Source organism: Aphelocoma coerulescens, chromosome 12, assembly GCF_041296385.1.
Source record: "Aphelocoma coerulescens isolate FSJ_1873_10779 chromosome 12, UR_Acoe_1.0, whole genome shotgun sequence".
Classification (NCBI taxonomy): domain Eukaryota; kingdom Metazoa; phylum Chordata; class Aves; order Passeriformes; family Corvidae; genus Aphelocoma; species Aphelocoma coerulescens.
Window position 1 is genome coordinate 3094065 of NC_091026.1, and position 20700 is coordinate 3114764.

Genomic DNA, 20700 nt, shown 5'->3' on the forward strand with positions numbered 1-20700 from the left:
TGAGGGTCTTTGAAATGAGGCTCATTGCACTGGGAAGCTCCTCCTGACAGGTGACATCTACAAGTTGGCATTTGGACCCCACAGACTCATTAATTGTGAGATTTGTGACACGTTTTGCGTGGATCTTGCAGCCAGGCACCACAAGAATTGCATGAATGCTGCTTCCTCGTGCCACTGAACAGTTTGGAGGCAGAGGATTTTCAGGTGACAGGAGGGACTTAAGAGCAGAGAGCAGAAAAAAAAAAGGATGAGTTTTTAAAGCTTCTCCTGTGTTTGAGTTCGGGTTGGTCAAAGTTAAACTGCTTTAATGAACTAAAGAATATTATATTTTGTACACACATATTGTATGAGAGCAGGCTGAGTAGCAGCCTGCACAAATTCCCAGACACTGGAATTAATCTGTCATCTTGCAAGGTCACTATCACCAGGGAGCAGCTCTGGCAAAATGATAGGTGATGGAAAGGCAGAGTAACTAAATCAATGACTCAATATTGCTCTCTAGGAAATTATATTTTGGGTTAGATGATACCCTGCTGTGAGATATCTCTTCAGTAGGGAACATGGTCAAGAATAATATTGCACTAACCGGGAGCAAACAAACATGGAGATCTGGCATGGGAGATGGGGAAAAATTCACTAAAAATGTTTTTCCTACATCACTCACTAATTATTACTCATAATTAAACTACATAAATATTTCCTCATACCACATCCCTCTGAGTCCCAATCTTTTCCAATATGCATCTTCCATTCTAAAAATATTTTCTGTTTTACCACTCAGCCATCAGCTGAATCCTTCCCCTAATCCTTTCCAGGTATAAAATTAAAATCAAAAGGAAAAATGCAATTTCTACAAAGCCCCAAGAGCTCTTCTGAAATGTGCTGTGCTGACACGTGGATTTCCAAACCAAATTAGGACATTTTCGACCTTTTGCACTTTCAAATCAGTTGCAGTAAAGATATCAGGCATTTTGCAATAGGAGCTCTCCCCAGAAGAGAGTCTGCATAAAGAATTGCTTCTAGGAGAATTTCCTTCTATTTCAGAATACGAATGAAAGGACTACTTTAGAAAAAGGTAGAAATCACAGAAATGAAATTTTAGGGATCTATTAGAAGGAGCTGTTAAATCCTGGATGGCAGAATCACTCCAGATACATAAATGATATTATGGCAAATAATGTCTTGTCTATCAAAATTCACACAACCAGACAACTCCAGCACCAAACAATTTACAGTCTGATGTACACCACCACCATATAAGTTCATTTAACAAACAATTAGAGGTATGAAATTAGCAGACTAATCCCAAGGACTGTACTTAAGACATAGAAAGAATCACGGAGGTCTCATGGCCGAGTCTTTTTTCTTCGTTTTAAGTTGCTTTCGTTCCCTGTCCTCAATTTGATGGGGAATTAACAGGTGTGATGTTTAATGAAGTTCTATAAATACTGTGGATTGCGTTGCCTTAGAACTCCATGGGACTGGCGTTGTAAAATTACTGGTGAGACTTCCTTGGATTTATTAAAGCTTTCTTAGGAGAAAACCTCTCTTTTACAGCAATCCAGGACTTATGTGGGGACAACTCATTTATTGGTGGTAGCAAAGCTGAGAACAAAGTCTCATTGAGACCAGTTCCTGCTCTCCACACAGCAAACCTTAATCCCTGCCCACCCAAAGCTCTGAAGGGTCCAAACTTCCTCTCATCCAGGTAGAAATCACCACTGAGCACACAGGAGCACACTGAGAATGTGTCAGGCATTCTCACAGTGAGGAGAAGACGAAGTTATTCCTTTCTCTGAGCACGCTGCCTCTTTGTTCACCTTTCAATATTTTGTCAGAACACAGATTTCCCACACCAAACATGTCCCAAATAAAAGGAGAGCTGTGAAAAGAACTGGAACATAAGAAGCAGTAAAGGAAATACTTCTGACAGGATTTCTGCACAGACTTGGAATCCCATCTGCTCAAAGTGAATATGCATAGGCAACTGGTCAAACTGGGCAAGTGCAACATCTCAGGACTTTTGCCTGGGTTGTTACAGCTCCAGCCTATAAACAAAAACAAACAAACAAAAAAAAACACTGCAGAGAGATGAAACAAAACCCTTAAACTATATAATTCACAGCTTGCATGAAAAATATTACTAAAATTGTATTTTATACATGATTTCTTCCTGCATTGAGAAATATGGATTATTTCTCATTAATCAACAAGGAACCAACTCCAGTGGAACAGAAGTTTCATTAAATTCACTGCTCATTCAAAGCTGCAATAAACTTTTTTCAATACACTGCTACGTTTTGATTGTATGTGAGCAAAAGTGCATTTTGTTTCTGTACTTTAGAAATACTCATCATAAATATTGTCACAGTAGTTCATTTGCTCACAATACTGAATTTTATACACTACAGAACAGACTGGCAGCAACTTCAAGCCAGTAGCCACAGCAATGAAAATGACACAACTGTTACCCAGTGCAAAAGCTTTATATATTTTTTTATTTAGATCCCATTTTATAAAACATCTGACTCCTCTCTTTTGAAATTGACCTTCTCTGATTATCTTTTAGAGCTCTAATAACAGACCTGTGTATTCCCTTTCTTCTCCATCCTTCCCAAGCAGCGAGGAACAACCCCAAGCCCCTTTGGGGAGCAGATCCTTCTGCCTCCATGTGTGAGAACATAAGCAGAGCTTCTCTCCTGCCTTGCTGCAGTTTTAATTTCATTGGAGCTGTTTTGGCTGAGTTTCTCTTCAGGCACTGCAAACATCTGTGGCTTAAAGCCAAGTGTGACTTTGGATACTGCCCACAGGATTTCCTCCATTTCCCACTGTTCCCCATTCCTGGGATCCTGCCTTGTTTTTTCCCTGCTGTATTTTTAAAGCATGTTCTTCCCAAAGAGATCCCAATGACAGTCTCCTGCTCAAGTGTTATGGATTTTCATTTAAATTGCTAGGTGGAGGAGGGATATAAACTCCCATTTTCCCATCCATTTCATGTGAAGCCACATCCAAGATGATGTGAGTACCCCCAAAATAGCAGCTCAAAATGAATCATTCATACCAGTTTCCATCTCCTAACAGGCAAGGACTGAACCACCATCACAAGAACTTAAAATGTTGTATAATGAGAGAGTATTTTGTGAGCACAACCAGCATTTTGTAAGCAAAGTGGGAAAAAAATCTAAACAATACTTTTTTTTAAATTTGTGGTAGGAAAATTATCTGTTTTACTTAAATTTGACCACAGACGTAACAAAAGCCTGGTCACGTACAAAGTTTATGGAAAAAAAATAACAGCATCACAACAGTCAACGTTTCTCCAGCAAAATCAAAGGATTCAAGAGAGCCTCCAGATGGGAAACAAGTGAAGCTTTTCACAGGTTTAAATCTTGCTGTACATTGGGGCTGCTGCTGAACTCCAGCAGTGCATGTATGAACAGGCACACCAGCACCCCTGTGTATTCATACACACACAGCTGCAAAGAAATCCAGTGCTTTAAACCCCTTTTTATATTGTCAATATTCAAAGTGTAATGATGATTTGGAGGGGTTTCTGTTTCTGCCATTTTTGTTTCAGATTGCAATGATATTATTTTTTCAGCTTCTCCTTTTCTAAATTTTAATTTTTACTCATCCATATCTTACCAAAATTAATTCAAACTCCAGGAAGACAAGAGAGAAAATTCTCTGATCCTTAAAAATCTCATGTTTGAATTCGTGCAGTCTCCTCCTTAGCCTTTGCAATCCCAATTTGCTATCTTTTAGTCTGAAACACTAAAACAGTCAGGCTGGGTCTGTAATTTGATTGCCTCAGGTTGGTTTTCTCCTTCTTCTTTTCCTTTTTTTCTTTCCCAATGACACCAGAGGACCCTGCCATGGGCTGTTGAGCTGGAGCACTCACCCTTTGTTCTGACAGGACCTCCTTGGCTGCCCACTCAGCAGATTTCCCAACAATCCTGGTCTGATCTGTTCACACAAAGCAACCCCACTCCCCTGCAAAATCCACCAACCAACCTCTCTCCACAACTCCCTAAATCATCTCTATGAAGGACCCACTCCTGGTGGTTACAAGCTCTGGTTCAGATGCCACTTCTGACCCAGAAAATCTCTCAAGAACAGGATATGGAAAAAGAAGTTTCCTTGTTAAACTTTGCCATAAAGAAAGAATGTGCTGCTAGCTCTCCTTAGAAACTGTACATTGCTAATTTTCAAGAATGTTACTTGATGGGACTTAGGAAAAATTAGAAAAAGCTTGTGAGAGAATGAGGATTCAGCAGCTCCCTGAGTCTCACATGCTCCATGGCCGCGTCATTCCCCAAGGAACCACACTGAGGGGGAAAAATGCCTGCACGCCAAAAAGAAAAGAGTGATGGGCACTGATTTCATTTCCATTTCAGTGCTGTTTCTCCAGCACCAGTGACAGAGATATCCACAGGGGTGAACCACCTGCCCCAGCAGGACTGGGCATGCCAAGGACCCGTGGGATGATGGGAAAAGGAAGAATTCCTCAGCAGTCAGGTCTGGAGAAAAAAAAACCAAACCAACCAAACAACAACAACAGAAACCAACCCAAAACAAAACCCCAAAACAAACCAAACAAACCAAGAACCCATCAGCCAGAGCAGCCCAGAAGGTGACAGAAGGACCTGGGAAAAGTGGTCAGAGGGACACCCATTGAGGCCAACCGTACAGCTTTTCCAGCAGTGCCAGGGATCATTCCATGACCAGGCCTCAAGGGTTCTCCTGCCTAACACAAGTTTCTAAAGACTAACGAGGACTCATCTCCCTGCAAGCTGGAATTTACATCCCAGGGGCTTGGTAAGGTTAGAAAGTGTAAAGTTATAAATGTCAATAAAGATTACAGAAAATGATTCTTCTCTTTTCCCCTCAGCATTCTCTCAGGACAGTGCTTTCCCAGCAGGATCAGCTGGATCATTGAATCCCAGACAGCAGCAGCAGCTTCACCTACGACGCCACTTCAGCTCTGCTACAGCGCTCGCGCCAGCTGCTCCAGCAGAGCTCAGCACAAAGAAACAAAACCCTTCCTTCCCTCTCCTCCTACAGTGTTTAAGCCACACATCTGCAGTTGCCAAGTCCTCTTTTTGATGCTGGAAATTTACATTTGCCTTCATATACACACATGCTCCTTTTATCACACTCTGACAAACCCAGCTTTTATCCTCATTCCCAGATGATGCTGATGGAGTGAAGAAACTACCTGCTACAGAGGAGGAGCTGGGCAGCTGCTCCTGCAAGAAGAAAAAGTTTGGGTTTTTAAACTGAGTCCAGAAAACCCATTTAATGGACAAAAACAAGATCCATGTTTGCATTTATAAAGCCAGGAGCTGGTGCAATTTATGCTCTTTTCTGCTTGGATCTGGGCAAACAGATCGGGATTCACAGCACATCAGTCCAGGAAGATTTAATAGTGAGTGGCAATCCTCAGCTAAACATTCTCACTTTTAAAGAGATCCTTAAAATTATAAGATTCTAAAACAGAGATGCAAAGTTGCTGCAAATAAGATGAAGAAAATGTTCACCAAATTCAAGCTAAAAAGTTATGATCTCTGCTATATTCCAGCCCAATTCAGGTAAATCACTGATCCCAGCCTTGGCATTCCCAGGGCTCTTTCACTTTAAGAAGAGGGGGGAAAAAAATGTGACCACAAATCCCAAACAGACCCGACAAAACCCAGCCTTCCACCACATTCTCTTGCACTGGATTTAGCATCAGTTCAGGTCAGTGCTGGTACCAGGACTGGCACTAAATGATCTGGGCCAATTGTAGCTGGAAGCAGCAATTTTCATATCTATCAGATAATCAAGTTTTGCAGGACAAGTGATGATGATATGTAAAAATTCCATAGCAGCTAATCAAAGACAAGACTTGAGGAAGCAGCAAAAAGCTCATAATGAAGAAATATATTCCACCACAGGTGGCAGGAAATTGTAGCTACTGATAACAAGTGTTATGGGGCTCTGGCAAAGAAAGAAAATCAGCATAAGCATGAAGGCAAAGCAGTGATAGCACCAATAAAAAGAAGCCTCAGAGCACTCTCCAGAAATCTATCATGAGAATCAAGTGAGAAGTAATAAATTTGCATTTTCTGTAAGACCTTGCATTTAAACATATTCTTAAATACTTGGTGAGTTTCAGGAGCTGGCTGCAGACCATGTGTTGCTTGAGTAGGTAAAAAGCAAAGCATCACTTCACTGAGCACTGAAGCACCAACATCTGCAGGGAGAGATTACAGGGAAATCTAAAAGGAGATTTAGGAGCAAGTCACTCCATCCATCCGAAAGGTGCAAATGATGGAGAAGCCAAAGAATTCAAAACCTGTGCCTTGGAATATGACAGGGGCAAGTAAGGGACAAAGACAGCAGGAGCCTGAAGTCAGGGCCAAGCCTGAAGCTGACCAAGGTGATGGAGGGAGGTCCTGTTCTGGAGCAGTCACAAACTCCTCTCCAGCTGCATTTGAAACAATCTCCAGCTCAGGGAAAGCCATGCAGGAAGGGCAGTGGATTACAGAACCCTGCAAAGCTGGGCAGTATCAAATACCTGGTCAGGATAGGTATTAATATCCCTGGCTTGGATGAACTCTCCAGGGGAAAATGGATTGCAATGGGAAATGATTGGCTCAGCAAGGGGAAAGCAAAGAGAGAATTCACTTATTTGTTGCTGTAAGGGAACACAGCTCCTGAAGTCAGTGGGATTCCAACAGCCAGGACCAAGGCAAAACACAAACCTTAAAGCTGCTGAGCAAGACCCAGAGCTCAATATACACTCTAATAAGGACGAGGTGAAAAAGGAACTTGTGTTTTGTCTAAAAGGAGCTGAAGCTGATCTCAGCAAGGAGCTGCACTTGCAGGGCAAGCTGGAAAAGAGAGGAAAGAACACCAAAGTAAAGAAGAGATTTCCCAGCACCCAGGAAAGCAATAAAATCAGCTGGGGAAAAAACATCATCCCCTCTCCAGTCCCTGCTGGATGTATTCAGTTCAGTTTCTCCCTGAAAAAGGGAAATTTAACACGGAAATGTGGGAGAAAGTGGAGGAATCAGCAAAGCAGGCTCCGGTGGGGTCATGCAAGGAAAAAGTCACTTTTCCATGGGATCAAAAGATTTAAACTATGCAAAAAGGAAATGCTTCTCTCTGCCTGTCAGGGGTGAATTTGTACAATGTAGAATGCTCTGAGTGTCAAGCAAGACTTGGCACATATCCTTTGAAATACAGCGAATAAAGACAAATGTTAACACACTCCTTTGTGAGATTTGGTTCCTACATATTAGCATTTGAATTGTACTCAGCTCTTCGTGTGTCACATTAAGAAAATTCCCATTTCTATGATCTTCATTAGGAGAAACCAGCAGAAATCCGGGCTCTAGGAAGAGCCAGAAACCAGTAAAAATCCGGGCACACACCTACAAACCCTGTACCATCAAAGAGCCTGCCAAGAAAACCTCTAAAGCAGCAAAGAGCAGACATGAATTTCCCTTCATGGACAGCAGCTCTTAACTGATCACAAGAAATTTATTGATATTATCAAGGATTGTTCCAAAGTCAGGGGGAATTTCTCACTTGCAGCTGCTCCCTGGAGCACCTTGTCTTTGCTCAGAGAGGGAAATGTGTCCAACAGCACCTGCAAGGAGCTCCCACTGTGCCTACAGAGGTGGCCAGTGCAGAAGTCCTGAAAAAATGCTTTTTTTCAAGAAATTACTGAGCAACACCCCAGAGAAAACACCCAGAACATACAATTAACCACTTCATGGCAATCCTCAAAGCAGCTCTTTTGGTGACAGTGCAGCAAATCCATTGAATAAACAAGGGGGAAAAAATCTCCAACATGCAAAACTAAAATATATATATATTTTAAAAATTATAATAAAATTAATATTATAAAACTATTTTCATTATTTCTATGAACTCTTATCTTTCGAGTTATATTCAATATTTCCAAAGACTTTTAAATCAGAAAAGTGTATCCAAAGTAGTAAGAAAGAATAAATACTAATGACATCAAGAGTTAGTAACACAGCATTAAAATTTGATTTTAAAAATAAAATCTTTCAAACATGTCCTGATGTGCAAGAAAATTCCATGGAAACTTTACTTTCTGGACATGGCAGGAATTCTCCTGCCTGGCTCCTGCAGCCACACAGAAGTCAAGCCAGGGCCAGACTGTCATTTATACTCATTTATAAACTGTTATAAATGAAATACAGTTCCTCCTGTCCCTCGAGCAGGCACTGAAGTCTCACCTGACTGTTCCCCCCCAATGTTACTCAATTCCTTGGAATCCTGGGGGCACAAACACTGTTCTCTCTGCCAGAGAGGAAAAGGAAAAGCAGCTCCTGGCACTGATGCTTGTTGCCATTTTTAACAGCCGGGTCACACCGAGACAGGTGAGAATTATTTAAATTCCAGGGTAACACTCATTAATTAGAAAGTAAACTGACATTATCTATTAACTTCACGTTAATCCATCCAAGAGATGATTTGAACCGAACACACAATACAGAACGCAGCAGGAATATCTTCAATTTTTTGTTTTGTAAAAAAAAAAAAAAAAATCTTAATTTTATTCCATTAAATACCATTACATTTGTTGGCTTTTGTGTTTCCATATTGTATTTTAATCTATTGCTCAGGACTCCTTAGACTGGGATGTTTAGGCAACAGAACACATGGAGAGGTTTGCACAGCCATGCTGGACAGCCTCACAGGGCCACAGTTCCCATCACCTTTAAACAGAGATAAAAATCCATATTTTTCTGATGCACTTCAAGATCTACTGATGAGAACCCCATGCAAGAGCTCCTGTCAGCTGTTATCCTCTCACTGAATGTGGTTATGTTGGAATATTACCCTTCCTGACCTCTGGAAACAACATAAAACTGAAGTGAAGCAGTAATTGTCTGATTATAAAATGTCACTAACATCAGATAGTAGGAAAAGACTATTTAATTAGAGGAAGTTTGCTCTTCAGAGGAGGAAGAGTTCAGATTCATTCCCAGATATTTATATATTTAATTTCATTGTGCAAAGAGAAGATGAATGTATAGGTACAGATCTGCTCTGCTTCTGCACAGCCCCTCTGAAGGAGCACCCTCACATTCACAGCTACCAAGTGACAGAAAACAGAACAGCCTCTTCTTCCCCTTCAAACCCAGGGGACCAAAGTAGCACCGAAGCAGATGGATGGGGCTGTCTCTGACGTCACACCTGCAAACCAGATTCTGCTGGTATTTCTCATTGTTTGGGATGAGCTGATGGATAACTGGTGCTGGGAATTGCAGTGAAGTGAGACTTGTAGCCCCATGCTTTGCTCTTTGCCTCCAGTGGGGGAGGCAGAAGTAACAAAAGCTGCTTTCCAAAGGTTACCTCACTACTGGAAAAGCCCAGAGTTCCAGTGGCTTCCCAGTGCTCCACACTTACAGGCCAGGAGGGGAAAGCAGGTGTAGCTGCACGAGATAAAACCATTCCTTCAGCTTTCCATCCTCAGTTCCAGCTGGCATTTCAGTGCTGAGCAGCACAGAAATAACAGCACAGCCCAAAGTACCTCCTTAATAACTCCAATAAATCACAGGAATGACAAAACAAAACCAGGAAGGATTTCACATGGGAACATCTTTAGGAGAGGACAACACCTGCAGCTGCCTTTGAGAAGAAACAATCCTTGTGGGCTCCTGGGCTCAGCAGACACATTCCCAGAGCATTCCCAGAGCAGTGGGACCTCCTGCCAAGGTCTGACCACAGCAGGTGCTTTGTGCTCATCAGTGCCAACAGCAACACCTTCCATGTGTGCAGCCTCAGCTCTGGGTGGGAGGGAAGTTAAACCCAGAGGAATCCAGGGATTCAGCCCATTTTATCCTTCTGGAATGGGATGGGAGGGGCTGAATGCACAGGGTGCTTTAGGAAGGTTTGTTTTGGGGGGTTACAATTTTTTTATCTCCACAAGCTCACTAAATTGTGTGGTTGTGCCTGACAGCTCACCTTCCACAACAGGAATTGAAACCATTATACTGAGAAATAGGGAAAATTACAGCATTTCCACCTCTGCTTATTTCTCTGAAAAAAAAAAAAAAAAAAAAAAAAAAAAGGACAAAAACCTTGGGGAGGCTTTTCTTTTTTTAATAGCTGAATGACTAAGAAAGTTCCCTCTCTAGTAAGTCTATCTTCGCTTTTCAGTCTCTTCCAGACATTTAAATGTCTGACAAATAGATTATAGACTACTTGTTTTAAGAGTTTGGGGGGAAAATGAAGCTTGAATCTGTAGTCCTTTGAAAGACAAGCACAATATTTGGTCTGCACAGCTTGTGGCACCTATTAAAACCTTCATTAAAGCACCAGTGACAAACAGCTGCTGTCAGGAAGAAGTGATGCTGAGCACCCTGCAATACTCGATGTTACAGTTGCCCACACAGTCATTATGACCACGCTTTCATTCTGCTCCATATTGAAAAAAAAATATAGGCACTAAATAGAACATTTTGATATAAATTGGGTTCGTTTTAGCTAAAAGAGCCCATCAAATATTTACATGGAGGTGAGAACTGCAGGTACACTCATCACCTGAGAGGAAATCCATCTGGAAACTATCAGTGGAAACAGAGAGCCAACCCTTGGCTAATTTCTCTCCACATTTACATTACATAATATTTTGAATGCATTAAAGCTGTGCAAGTGCCACTTTGTATAATATAAATATTTTTATAAACTTCCTAACACAACAGTTAGTTATTTCAGGTTTCTCAATATATGGTATAAAAAAGTTAATCAAAAACAAGTTTGTGCAGTATTCTGCAGAGCAGCTACACAGAATTTAGAGCGCTAATCCATGGAGAGCTTCCTTCATTACCCACAGAAAACCAGCAAAGCCTTTTTATCTGAGTTATTAATTACTTTGTGCTTCTCCTATCAAGCCTTAAGTCTGTTCCACACACATCACAGGAGAGGGAGAGTTCTGTGAACAGACTCCCAAAGCAACAGGGTGCTCTTGTTATGTTTCTGTTTCCCATGTTACTTGTTGAAAAAAGAGCGTGATTTTCTCTCGCCCCTAATGACATGCTAACTAACCTCAATATACTTGGAATATATTTATTGTTGTCATAAAGAAAATTTTCTCAGATATTTTGCACTCATAAAAATAAAAACTAAGCTTGTACTTCACTCTACAAAACTCTAGTTCACAGTTAATACTAATTTTTATTTATTGGTTCTGTTATTTCATAAGCCCAAAACTTACTTGGTAGTGAGTGCTATTTTTCCCTTTTTTCTCTAATAGTTGGAATATTAGACCTCATTTTGCCTCCTTGGTTAATGAGCCTTCAGTAACAAGAGAGGTAACAAATGAAAATACAGATTTTACATGCATTGTATCACTATTTGCAAGTTACTAGAATCACTTGCTATTCAAGAGAAAATTCAGAATAAATACCAGCTTGTTCCTTCCACTTACAAAATAATGGAATTTTTACACAATCCGTGGCAGTTGGGCAATGCCATTTTAACAAGATTATGAAGTTCAGACTGCCTGGCTTACAGTGCAGTTATACCTAAAGAAAAGCTTGAGATAATCTGGTGCTGCCCCATACCTGATAGCACTGGCTGGATTCCTGCTCATCTACGGGGAGCATTGTGTAAATGTATGGCTCCAAAATTCAGTAATTAAACCCCCCACCACCTGGGTACAGAAATTAAAGTCTCATCACTGCTAAGGCAGAACATTTTCACACAACTGAAAAAGGATAAAATAAGATTCACACCACATCAAACATGATGACAAACGTATTAGCACTCCACCTGGATCTAATAATTGTATTAAGTTTAGTTTATAAAATGTAGTTCAGGATATATGTCAAAAAAATAATTAAGCCATGCAATATTACTGCTGGAACTTTCATTTCTGCATCCCCACACTTGCACTCCAGACTATAACTCTGATACTTTACCTGAGCAACTCTCATTTGCAAGTAAAATTGAGGGTTTGCCTTATGAAGAACAAATTTATAATTGTGGAAAAACACTGTCTAAATCAAGTACAGATTAAGAATTATTTAGTCCAAAATCTCAGGCTCTGGGGGTTGTGGGAGAATCCAGAATTCTGCCAGAGGCACCTGTTTGCAGAGGTGCCAACTCCTGCACCTCTTCAGTCTCCGTGCTGGGACTGAGCATCTCCCTCACACAACCCACCAGCAGTGCAGTCCAAAACAGATTCCCTGATCCCACATTTCATATAACACAGCGTAAAGAGACAGTAGATTGATCTTCCTAACTGAGGGAATCTCTCCTTAAACAATGTGAAACCATCACTATGTGGAAAAAATCTCTGGTAGTGGTGTGATAAAGTGAACAGAGCACTTCTGTGTCCTTGGCTGGTGTCACTAAGCAAATGTTCAGGATTGTATTTACCAATAAGAGTGAATTCCTCAGGAAATTTCTAGAATTTCTGTGAAGTTACAACAGTAGATTTTTAATTTGAGGGAGAAAAAGAAACAACTTACAGTTGTCTTGTAAAAACGAGCGAGTGCTTCATAAACAGGGTTCTGAGTCACATAACCAGCTGGGTCTTCTCGTGTTGGCTAATCAATCTTGATTTCAAAACTGGAAGAAAGAAAGAAGATAATTAGACTTGACAAACCCCAGAGAATTAAGCAAATTAATAGAACAAACAAGGATTGATCTAAAGGATACCCCACAGGAGAAACAGATCCAAGAGCAAACATCCAGTGTCATAAATAGTTAGGGACATTTTGCAGTAAAATGAAGTGATTTAAAAGTTCCAACTCTGTGACCAAAGATGTGAATTAAAAGCTTGAAACTACAGGCCTCAGTCCCAATGATATCTCTTCTTATTCATTTATCTGAGCTGTAGCCCTCTGGCCTCTCATATTTGTAAATAATTGTTGTTTTTTATGGTTTTGGAGACTGAAAACTTCATGTCTTGTGTCTGTGTGAGAGGAAAAGGCCAGCAGAGAGGGCAGGAACAGAGTGGAGACATTCCCCTGGTTTTCCTTGCATGACATAAGAACTTGGAAGTGAATAACTGAGAGGTGTTAAGGTCAGCACAGAGATGTCATCATGGATAAGCGACATTCTGACTGGTTTCACTGGAGATGCTCAGGAGGGTACACGGAAAGGAAAGGCAGGGAGAGGCCCTTCCTTGGATGGGACGTAAGTGTTCCATGTGGGAACACATCCCCACTGCACCACGAGGATGGGCAAAAAGAAATCCATTTTCCATGTTTTTGTATTAAGAGGGAACCACTGTGCTCCAGCACGATGCCATTTTTGACCCAAGACACAGAATTATATTCAGTTCCTCTCGTGTCAAACCACAGCATATGGCAGAGCCGGAGGGGACACTCCTGGGAGAGAAAACATCCACTTCTGGCTTGTAAGTTCCAGCTAATGATCAATTCATCACACCCCTCAGTAAATCATGTTTGGATTCAGCTTGCAAAAACTGGGTTGTTTAAGGCCCTTTGAACACTATGTGAAAACATCTTTCATTATAAATGAGGATTTCCCTGCAGACACCAATAAGACCACATCTGCTTCATTTTGGATTAGCATAAAGGAGTGAGCTTCCCGATGCTCCTGCCACTAAGTGTCAGCGCTGCCAGGTTTTGCACGTCATGGGCTTTATTCAGTCTCCACCTTGTGCCCAAATGAACATTTAATCTATCCAAATACGTTTAAGTTCCATATTGCTGGGATTTGTAGGACTGGTTTTAGGTATAACAACATCCCTTAAATATTCTTCCCGTAACTTAGGTCAGTTCAGTTTGTGTATTTTTATCAGGGACTTCCAAGACATGGACACCACGCCTTTGTGAACTACATTTCAAATATATTGTGAAGCTTCATGCACGAGGCAGTGTTCCAGGACCACATAATTTCTCCAGACTTTCTCTTCCCTCATGTCTGTGGAAATCAGGGGGAGCTGGGGGATGAACAGCAGCCCTACAGAGAAGGACTTGGAGGTGCTGGTGGCTGAGGGGCTGGACATGCCCCAGCCATGTGCTGGCACTCAGGAACCCCCAGTGCCCTGGGCTGAGCCCCAGCAAGGGCAGCAGGGGAGGGGGGGATTCTGCCCCTCTGCCCCCCTCAGGTGAGACCCCACCTGCAGAGCTGCCCCAGCCCTGGGGCCAGCACAGGGAGCACCTGGAACTGCTAGAAAACGTCCAGAGGAGGCTCCAGGATGAGCAGAGGGATGGAGCAGCTCTGCTGGGAGAAAAGGCTGGGAGAGCTGGGATTGTTTAGCCTGGAGAGGAGAAGCTTTGGGTGATTGAATTGTGGCCTCGCAGAGCCTGAAGGAAGCCCACAAGAAACATGGAGAGAGACAATTTACAAGAGCTCGGAGCGACAGGAAAAGGGGAAATGGCTTCAAACTGCCAGAGGGCAGGGTTAGATGGGATATTAAGAAAAAAAATTTTCCCTGTGAGAGTGCTGAGGCCCTGGCACAGGGTGCCCAGAGAAGCTGTGGCTGTCCCATCCCTGGCAGTGTCCAAGGCCAGGTTGGACAGGGCTTGGAGCAGCCTGGGATAGTGGAAGGTGTCCTTGCCCATGGATGGGTGTGGAATGAAATGGGCTTTAAGGTCCCTTCCAAGCCAAGCCACCCTCTGATGTGACTCTATGATATTTAATGCCAAGGGATGCAGAGTCTTGCACTGTCCCTGACCCAGGGCACTGACACACTGAAGGAAGAACACACTGAATCCCCCTGCTAAAGACAGGAATCTATTTAGGATCCAATCTTAAATTCCGCTCTTAAGACCTTGCCTACCAAAGAAAATATGACTTTTGGAATAGGTTTCTAACCAAATATTTACTATCAGGCTGTACCACCAGGTGGCAAGATTGCAAAATAAAGGAATTTTTTTAATTGTCCCTATAATCCATTCAGTCAGGGCTGCTTCAAGGACCCCTTGCTGGGCCATGGTGATTGTTCTGGGAGGACTTGGGCAAGTATTTAACTTGCACCCACATGGGTCTGTAAAATAAAGTATTTTAACTTTTCTTCATCATTCATCATGTAGTCAATTTACTCACAACTACAACAGTCAAAGGCAACATGAGACTCCCAGTACACGAAAAAGGAAATTGTGGCCACCAGCTGCACTTCTTTGAAGAACTTGGTTCTCCCACTGTTTTCGTCCTGCTCCCTCTTTCCCTGGTAAAAATTTTAACCTTTTCAAAAGAGCCTAAAACCTGACATAACTGCAGGGAACCACATATTAAATGGGAATACAGCTCAAAAAGATTAATAAAATTACTTTGCAAAGGAAGAGTAAAGACTTTACACAGAGTGTACTTACAATCTTTTGGGTAATTTTTTCTCCATATATTTTCATTTCTCAGGTTATATCCCAATTATCTATAAACCAAGACACAAGGCTGGTCTAAGCTCTACACTAAAGGTGTGCCATGGACACATGAGCTCAGTTTAAAGGGCTGAATTTTACACTGAGCATGTTATTTTACAGTCCAATTTAATTCAAAATTTAGGAAAAATATAAATCCCCAATAACAACTTGGAAAACTCTATTATGCCTCACCCCCAGATCATAAAGGACACACTGTAAGCACCCAGTCCCCATTATGTGATTTATTTGCACCTATATACACACAGATAAATATATTTGTAAATAAAAGGATATAAAATATTAGCAAATCTAATACTGGCAACCAGACCAAGGTGGTGAGCAACTCTACCTGGCCCTGAGACATGCAACATCAAAAAAAACAATGATTCCAGAAATAGTTTAGGGATTTTTTCCTTCCATTTGTAGCATTGCACCTGCTCAATAACACACAGCTACACTTCACAGATGCTTAAAATATTGTCATTATCCCTGGAGCTAGAAGAAATTAGGTAGGTGTAAAATAATCAGAATGTCAAGCACATTAAATGTCAAGCATAAATAAGAACCAAAATTGGAATCTCTCAAAGATGCTGTTACTCCCACAGTTGGGCAAAAAGTGTTAACTTCAGTAACTGCCACCATTTGGGACTTGTATTATTATACAAACCACAGAATTCTGTGCCTTGATGGCATCAGCTTGAAAGATGATTTGGCATTAGAAAGTAAAAGTAAACGTTATCCAAAACATCAAGAAAACTTCCTGCCCCAAAATAGATTTTTATTTGAGACTCTTCAATTCAAACACTCCAGGGTATTGAAATTAAAAAGAGAAATAAAAAATCCAAAAGACTTTGCAGGAGAAGGGAGGGATGAGTAATACATGGGCCTGTGTTACATGAGATGGCACCAAAAATATAAACTGCAAAATAATCTCCCGAGTTATGTTCCTTCATCCAATAAAACAAAATAACTTGCTCAATCAAGTTTTAATTCCATAATCCAATCACCATGCAAATTAAAATCAAACCCTATATTTCCCCAGTGAATATATACTAACTAAGTATTTTTAAGTGACGATACCTAAAACCTAAATTAGATTGGAAACTCTTTCAAGAGAGATTTGCTTTCATCTAAGCCCATACCATCCCAGCATAGAGTCAAGTCCAGAAACCTAAACTGTAGCTAAGTAAAATTAAATCTTGAAAAAAATATATTAAAACCCACAAAGCACATTATGCCATGATTAGGGAGTAACACCTATTATGAAATTTCAATGAAATCAACACAAGGGTTTTTTTGAGGGTTTTTTTGTCTGGAATCAACATCTCCTTTTGTTTCCACATTACCTATTTAATCTTTTATTTGAACCACAAGACCAAAGTAGCTCTATAGGAGCTTCAGAGCTTGAGAATGGCTCTGCTTAGAGGGCTTCAGCTGAGAAATTCCCAGGAAACAGACTGTGGCCCTGGACAAGCCCTGACCCATCACAGAGATGTTTGCATGGCCAGAACATGCCACAAAATATTGAATATTTACATGTTCACGTGGAAGAGATTCACACTCTTGCACAGAGGCAGGATGGAAACTTTTCTAATCTCTGCTCATCCTTTCAGCCATGGGGCACCTTTCTGGGAGGAGCTGGAACAGAATCAATTGATTGACAAGGACCAGGGCTGAGGTCACCAGAGCATTTGGCCTCAGCCAGATGAGCGTGGCAGCCCACGGGAGCGACGGCATTGATCTGATTGCGGTAATCGAGCAGGGAGGGCAAAACACCTCCATGGAACCGTGTTCCTGAGGAGGAGAAACATTCCAGGGAGCTGAGCTGAATCTTCCTTTAGAGCTCCAGAAAAGCCCGAGCACGCCATACTCTCTACCAGCTCTACCAGCATGAATCGTATGGTGTTTCGGGGGTTTTAGAGCATAAAACACTCAAAGTCACAAACGTATCCAATTTTACAATGAACTGATGGAATTAAGGCAAGACAGACTGACTTCCCTGCTTTAAGGAATAAAGGCTCTCTGGACTGTTTAGGACTTGCTAACATGCAGTGCTAGGATTACCATGCCATCTTAAGCCTGTGCTTCAAATCCAAAACTAACAAGAAAATACAAAGTATAAAGGTATTAATCACTGCAGTTTCAATTACATTAAAGGCTTTGTTAGCTTTCTTCTTTGCCTTATGAAATACTAAGAAAATAGAAAAAAAAAAATCCCAAAAATGTATATGTAAAATGAGGCAGTGCCATATCGGTGAGCACTCTTCGTTAAGGACTTCATAAAAATAACATTTTCTCTTCCTAGAGAGTACTGTGATCCAGCCACAGACTCAGGCAACTGAAGTACATGTTCATATTAAAAAAAATAATAAAATCAAATCCTCTTCATGTTCAAGAACACTCTCTAAAGCACTTACTCTATAAAAAGAAATCGGAGAGAGTACATACAGCTGATTTATTTCAGGAAGCAAACAAAAATAACAAGAGTGCCACCTATCCTTCATTAGGAATAACAGAACTTCCCGTGGACTGACCTTGCTGTTAAAAACCCTGCACAATGAAACCTGGCAGCTAAGAACATATAAAACTCTCCATCTGGGCAGAAACTCGGGGAAAAAAATAAAATGCAAAGGAGTGTTGCATGGAAAAGCAGGATTAAAAAGAAATACAGGAGAAGGAGGAGGACTTGGGAAAAATAAATCTGTTAGGTATCAAAAGTGTAAAATCCAAAAGATTAAACCCAGGAAAACTAAAGATATTTTAAGGCTTGAGGCCACATTTTGGGTTTCAGTAATGATTTTATGAAAATAAGTTTGTGTGTAACACACAACGAGCAAACTTGGTCCAGAAGAAGCTGCTGAACAGAGGCAGCAGCTGCCACTGAACAGGAGACAGGGAATATTTATCCAGTGCAGATGACTAGAGCAGCAGAGAGAGGTGGGGGGATCACTATTTTCTCTTTTTTTAAGTTATAGCAGATATAGGAGTAATACAGATGAGCAATCCTGGCACCTATACCAGGAAAATAAAAATAAATTATTGCACCTAGCGATAAACACATAGATAAATATATTTTATTGATAAAAAAGCAGGAAATTCAGTTTTCCTTTTTGGTAAAGGGAAGTCATGGCTCACGACCTGCTAAGTGCACGTGGATGAGGGAAAATCCATGTATTTGCATATATTAAAATCCAATAGATATTTGCAGGCTTTCCAAACTGCCTCCCACAAAGGGAGTCACATGAAAACTAAGGCACTATGAGATAATACAGAAGGCCTCTGCTTCTCAGAAAAATCTGGTGAAAATATGGGAAGCAGAGCTCAGCTCTCGCTGCAGTGGGCACTGGCAGAGCTCTCCAGGGAATGTGAAATGGAAAAGGAGCAGCAGCAACACGGCAGAGCCAAGGGAAGGGGCAATGCTCTTCCTGGTCAAATGAGGAGGGCCAGCCATGGAGAAGAGTAAAAAGACCTTTCCAGCTGCAACTGGACATTAAGGCAGGAGATGAATTTCAACACAGGCTCCCCACAACACAATAAACACCTGAAAAACAAACCCTAAAGTTACTGCTCAAATGGGGGAGCTCTGAGCTGATCCCCGCCCCAGAGAAGTGAGCCTGGGATGAAGCAGTGACATAAAACATGGCCTTACATGGGACAACTTTCCTCCCATTTTCACACAACCACACAGAACAAAAACCAGTCAAATGTTTGTCACCTCTCCTGTGGAGACAGGCTGAGGAGGAGACCTTGGAGCCCCTTTCAGTGCCAAAGGGGGCTCCAGGAAAGCTGGGGAGGGACTTTGGACGAGGCCTGGAGTAACAGGACAAGTGGGAATGGCTTTGCACTGGCAGAGGGCAGGATTAGATGGGTTATTAGGAAGGAATTCTTCCCTGTGGGGAGGGTAAGGCCCTGGCCCAGAGAAACTGTGGCTGCCCCATCCCTGGAAGTGTCCGAGGCCAGGCTGGACAGGGCTTGGAGCAACCTGGGATGGTGGAAGGTGTCCCTGTCCATGGCAGAGGTGGGGAGGGAGATGATCTTTAAGGTCTCCCCCAACCCATTCCTAATCTGCAATCCACTGCCTGTAGGTTGGCCACAAATCTCTTGATGATGAAGCAGTATGTTTTAAATCAAGCGGACAGCCGATGCTGACAGCTAAACAATCATCCACACTAAATTTCCCAGAAAATTGAGGTGTGAGACACCAAACACCGGGAAGCATTGCTTGCCAAGCAGATCTTCCTCGGAGACATGATTTACAGGATAAACAAAATGCAGTGTCGTGTTGGAAAGTAATGGAGGTTACCTCAAACCTGTCAACATTCACAACTTCAACCTCCCCAAAAGTATTGCAACTGCTTTACTTAGGAAAAAGGTGGGAAAGTGTCCAAATGAGTACTGCAACCTCTCCAAAGAACACAACGTGAACTCAAATAAAGATCATTATATCAAGTTCGCCAGCAGAAGCTCCACAGTGAGAAGTCCTTATGGATTGATTTACACATATAACAGTGAGCGATAGTTTATCTATCGAGGGAGCTTTGCTCCAGTGGTTCATGTAATATCAGTCCCTACGTATAATTATAGCTATAGAATCAATCAGGGACTACATATTTTATTCTCATACAGCTCTGTTTGGAATCACATCCAAGGCATTTAAAATTATACAGTTACAGCTTAAAAAAATCTGCTGTATAGTCTCATCAGAGAAGTTTCAGAAGGATGCTATTAATAAGTATTGAGACAAATACAAAGAATGGCAAAAAAGCAGAAGTGTGAAAAATATTTCCCATTAACATGTGCATATGGTTTCACTCAAAACAAGTTTTCTTGCAAGAAACATGTTTATGTAATACTATTCAGTTATTACATTACCAAACTGACTGTAAGTTTATAACGGGGCCATGTTGATTTAGGCACTGTAAAGATTTCAGCTGGAAGGCAAAAATTTCAAATATATATGGAAATAATGGAAGTAAAGTCCTGGAGGAAAACTGTTTGAGAGAAAAATGATAAAGACAAAAAAACAAAGTGTTGTTTCTGAGCTCCTAACAGATGCCAAAAGCCCAAGGAAAGATGAGGGAGGTTGGGATTCGGCCTTTACCTCACACAAAGATGTGTAAAACAGATCCATTAGTTGCTGCCAGTGCACTTAATCTCAAATTCCTTATGCAAACTTGCAATTTTAAGTGATTTTAAGAAGCCCATCAAGCAGCAGGGGCCACCTGTCCCCAGGCATTGTTTGAGCACCCAAGTCTTTGTCAGCACTACCAAGGCATTGAGGGGGCATTGAGTAACCAGCTGCAACACAACTTTTAAGTAATTTTTAATCCAGCTC

The 20700-nt window shown here is 41.4% G+C and overlaps 1 protein-coding gene across 9 annotated transcripts in view; it reads right to left on the reverse strand.

The window, feature by feature from the left end:
• Positions 1-20700, reverse strand: part of ATP2B2 (ATPase plasma membrane Ca2+ transporting 2) — a 361326-nt gene that overhangs the window by 238814 nt on the left and 101812 nt on the right. For all 9 annotated transcript variants that reach the window (XM_069027411.1, XM_069027409.1, XM_069027407.1 and 6 more), the window contains one exon: positions 12501-12600. The gene's annotated coding sequence lies outside the window, so the exon portion shown is untranslated. The remainder of the gene's footprint in view (positions 1-12500; positions 12601-20700) is intronic.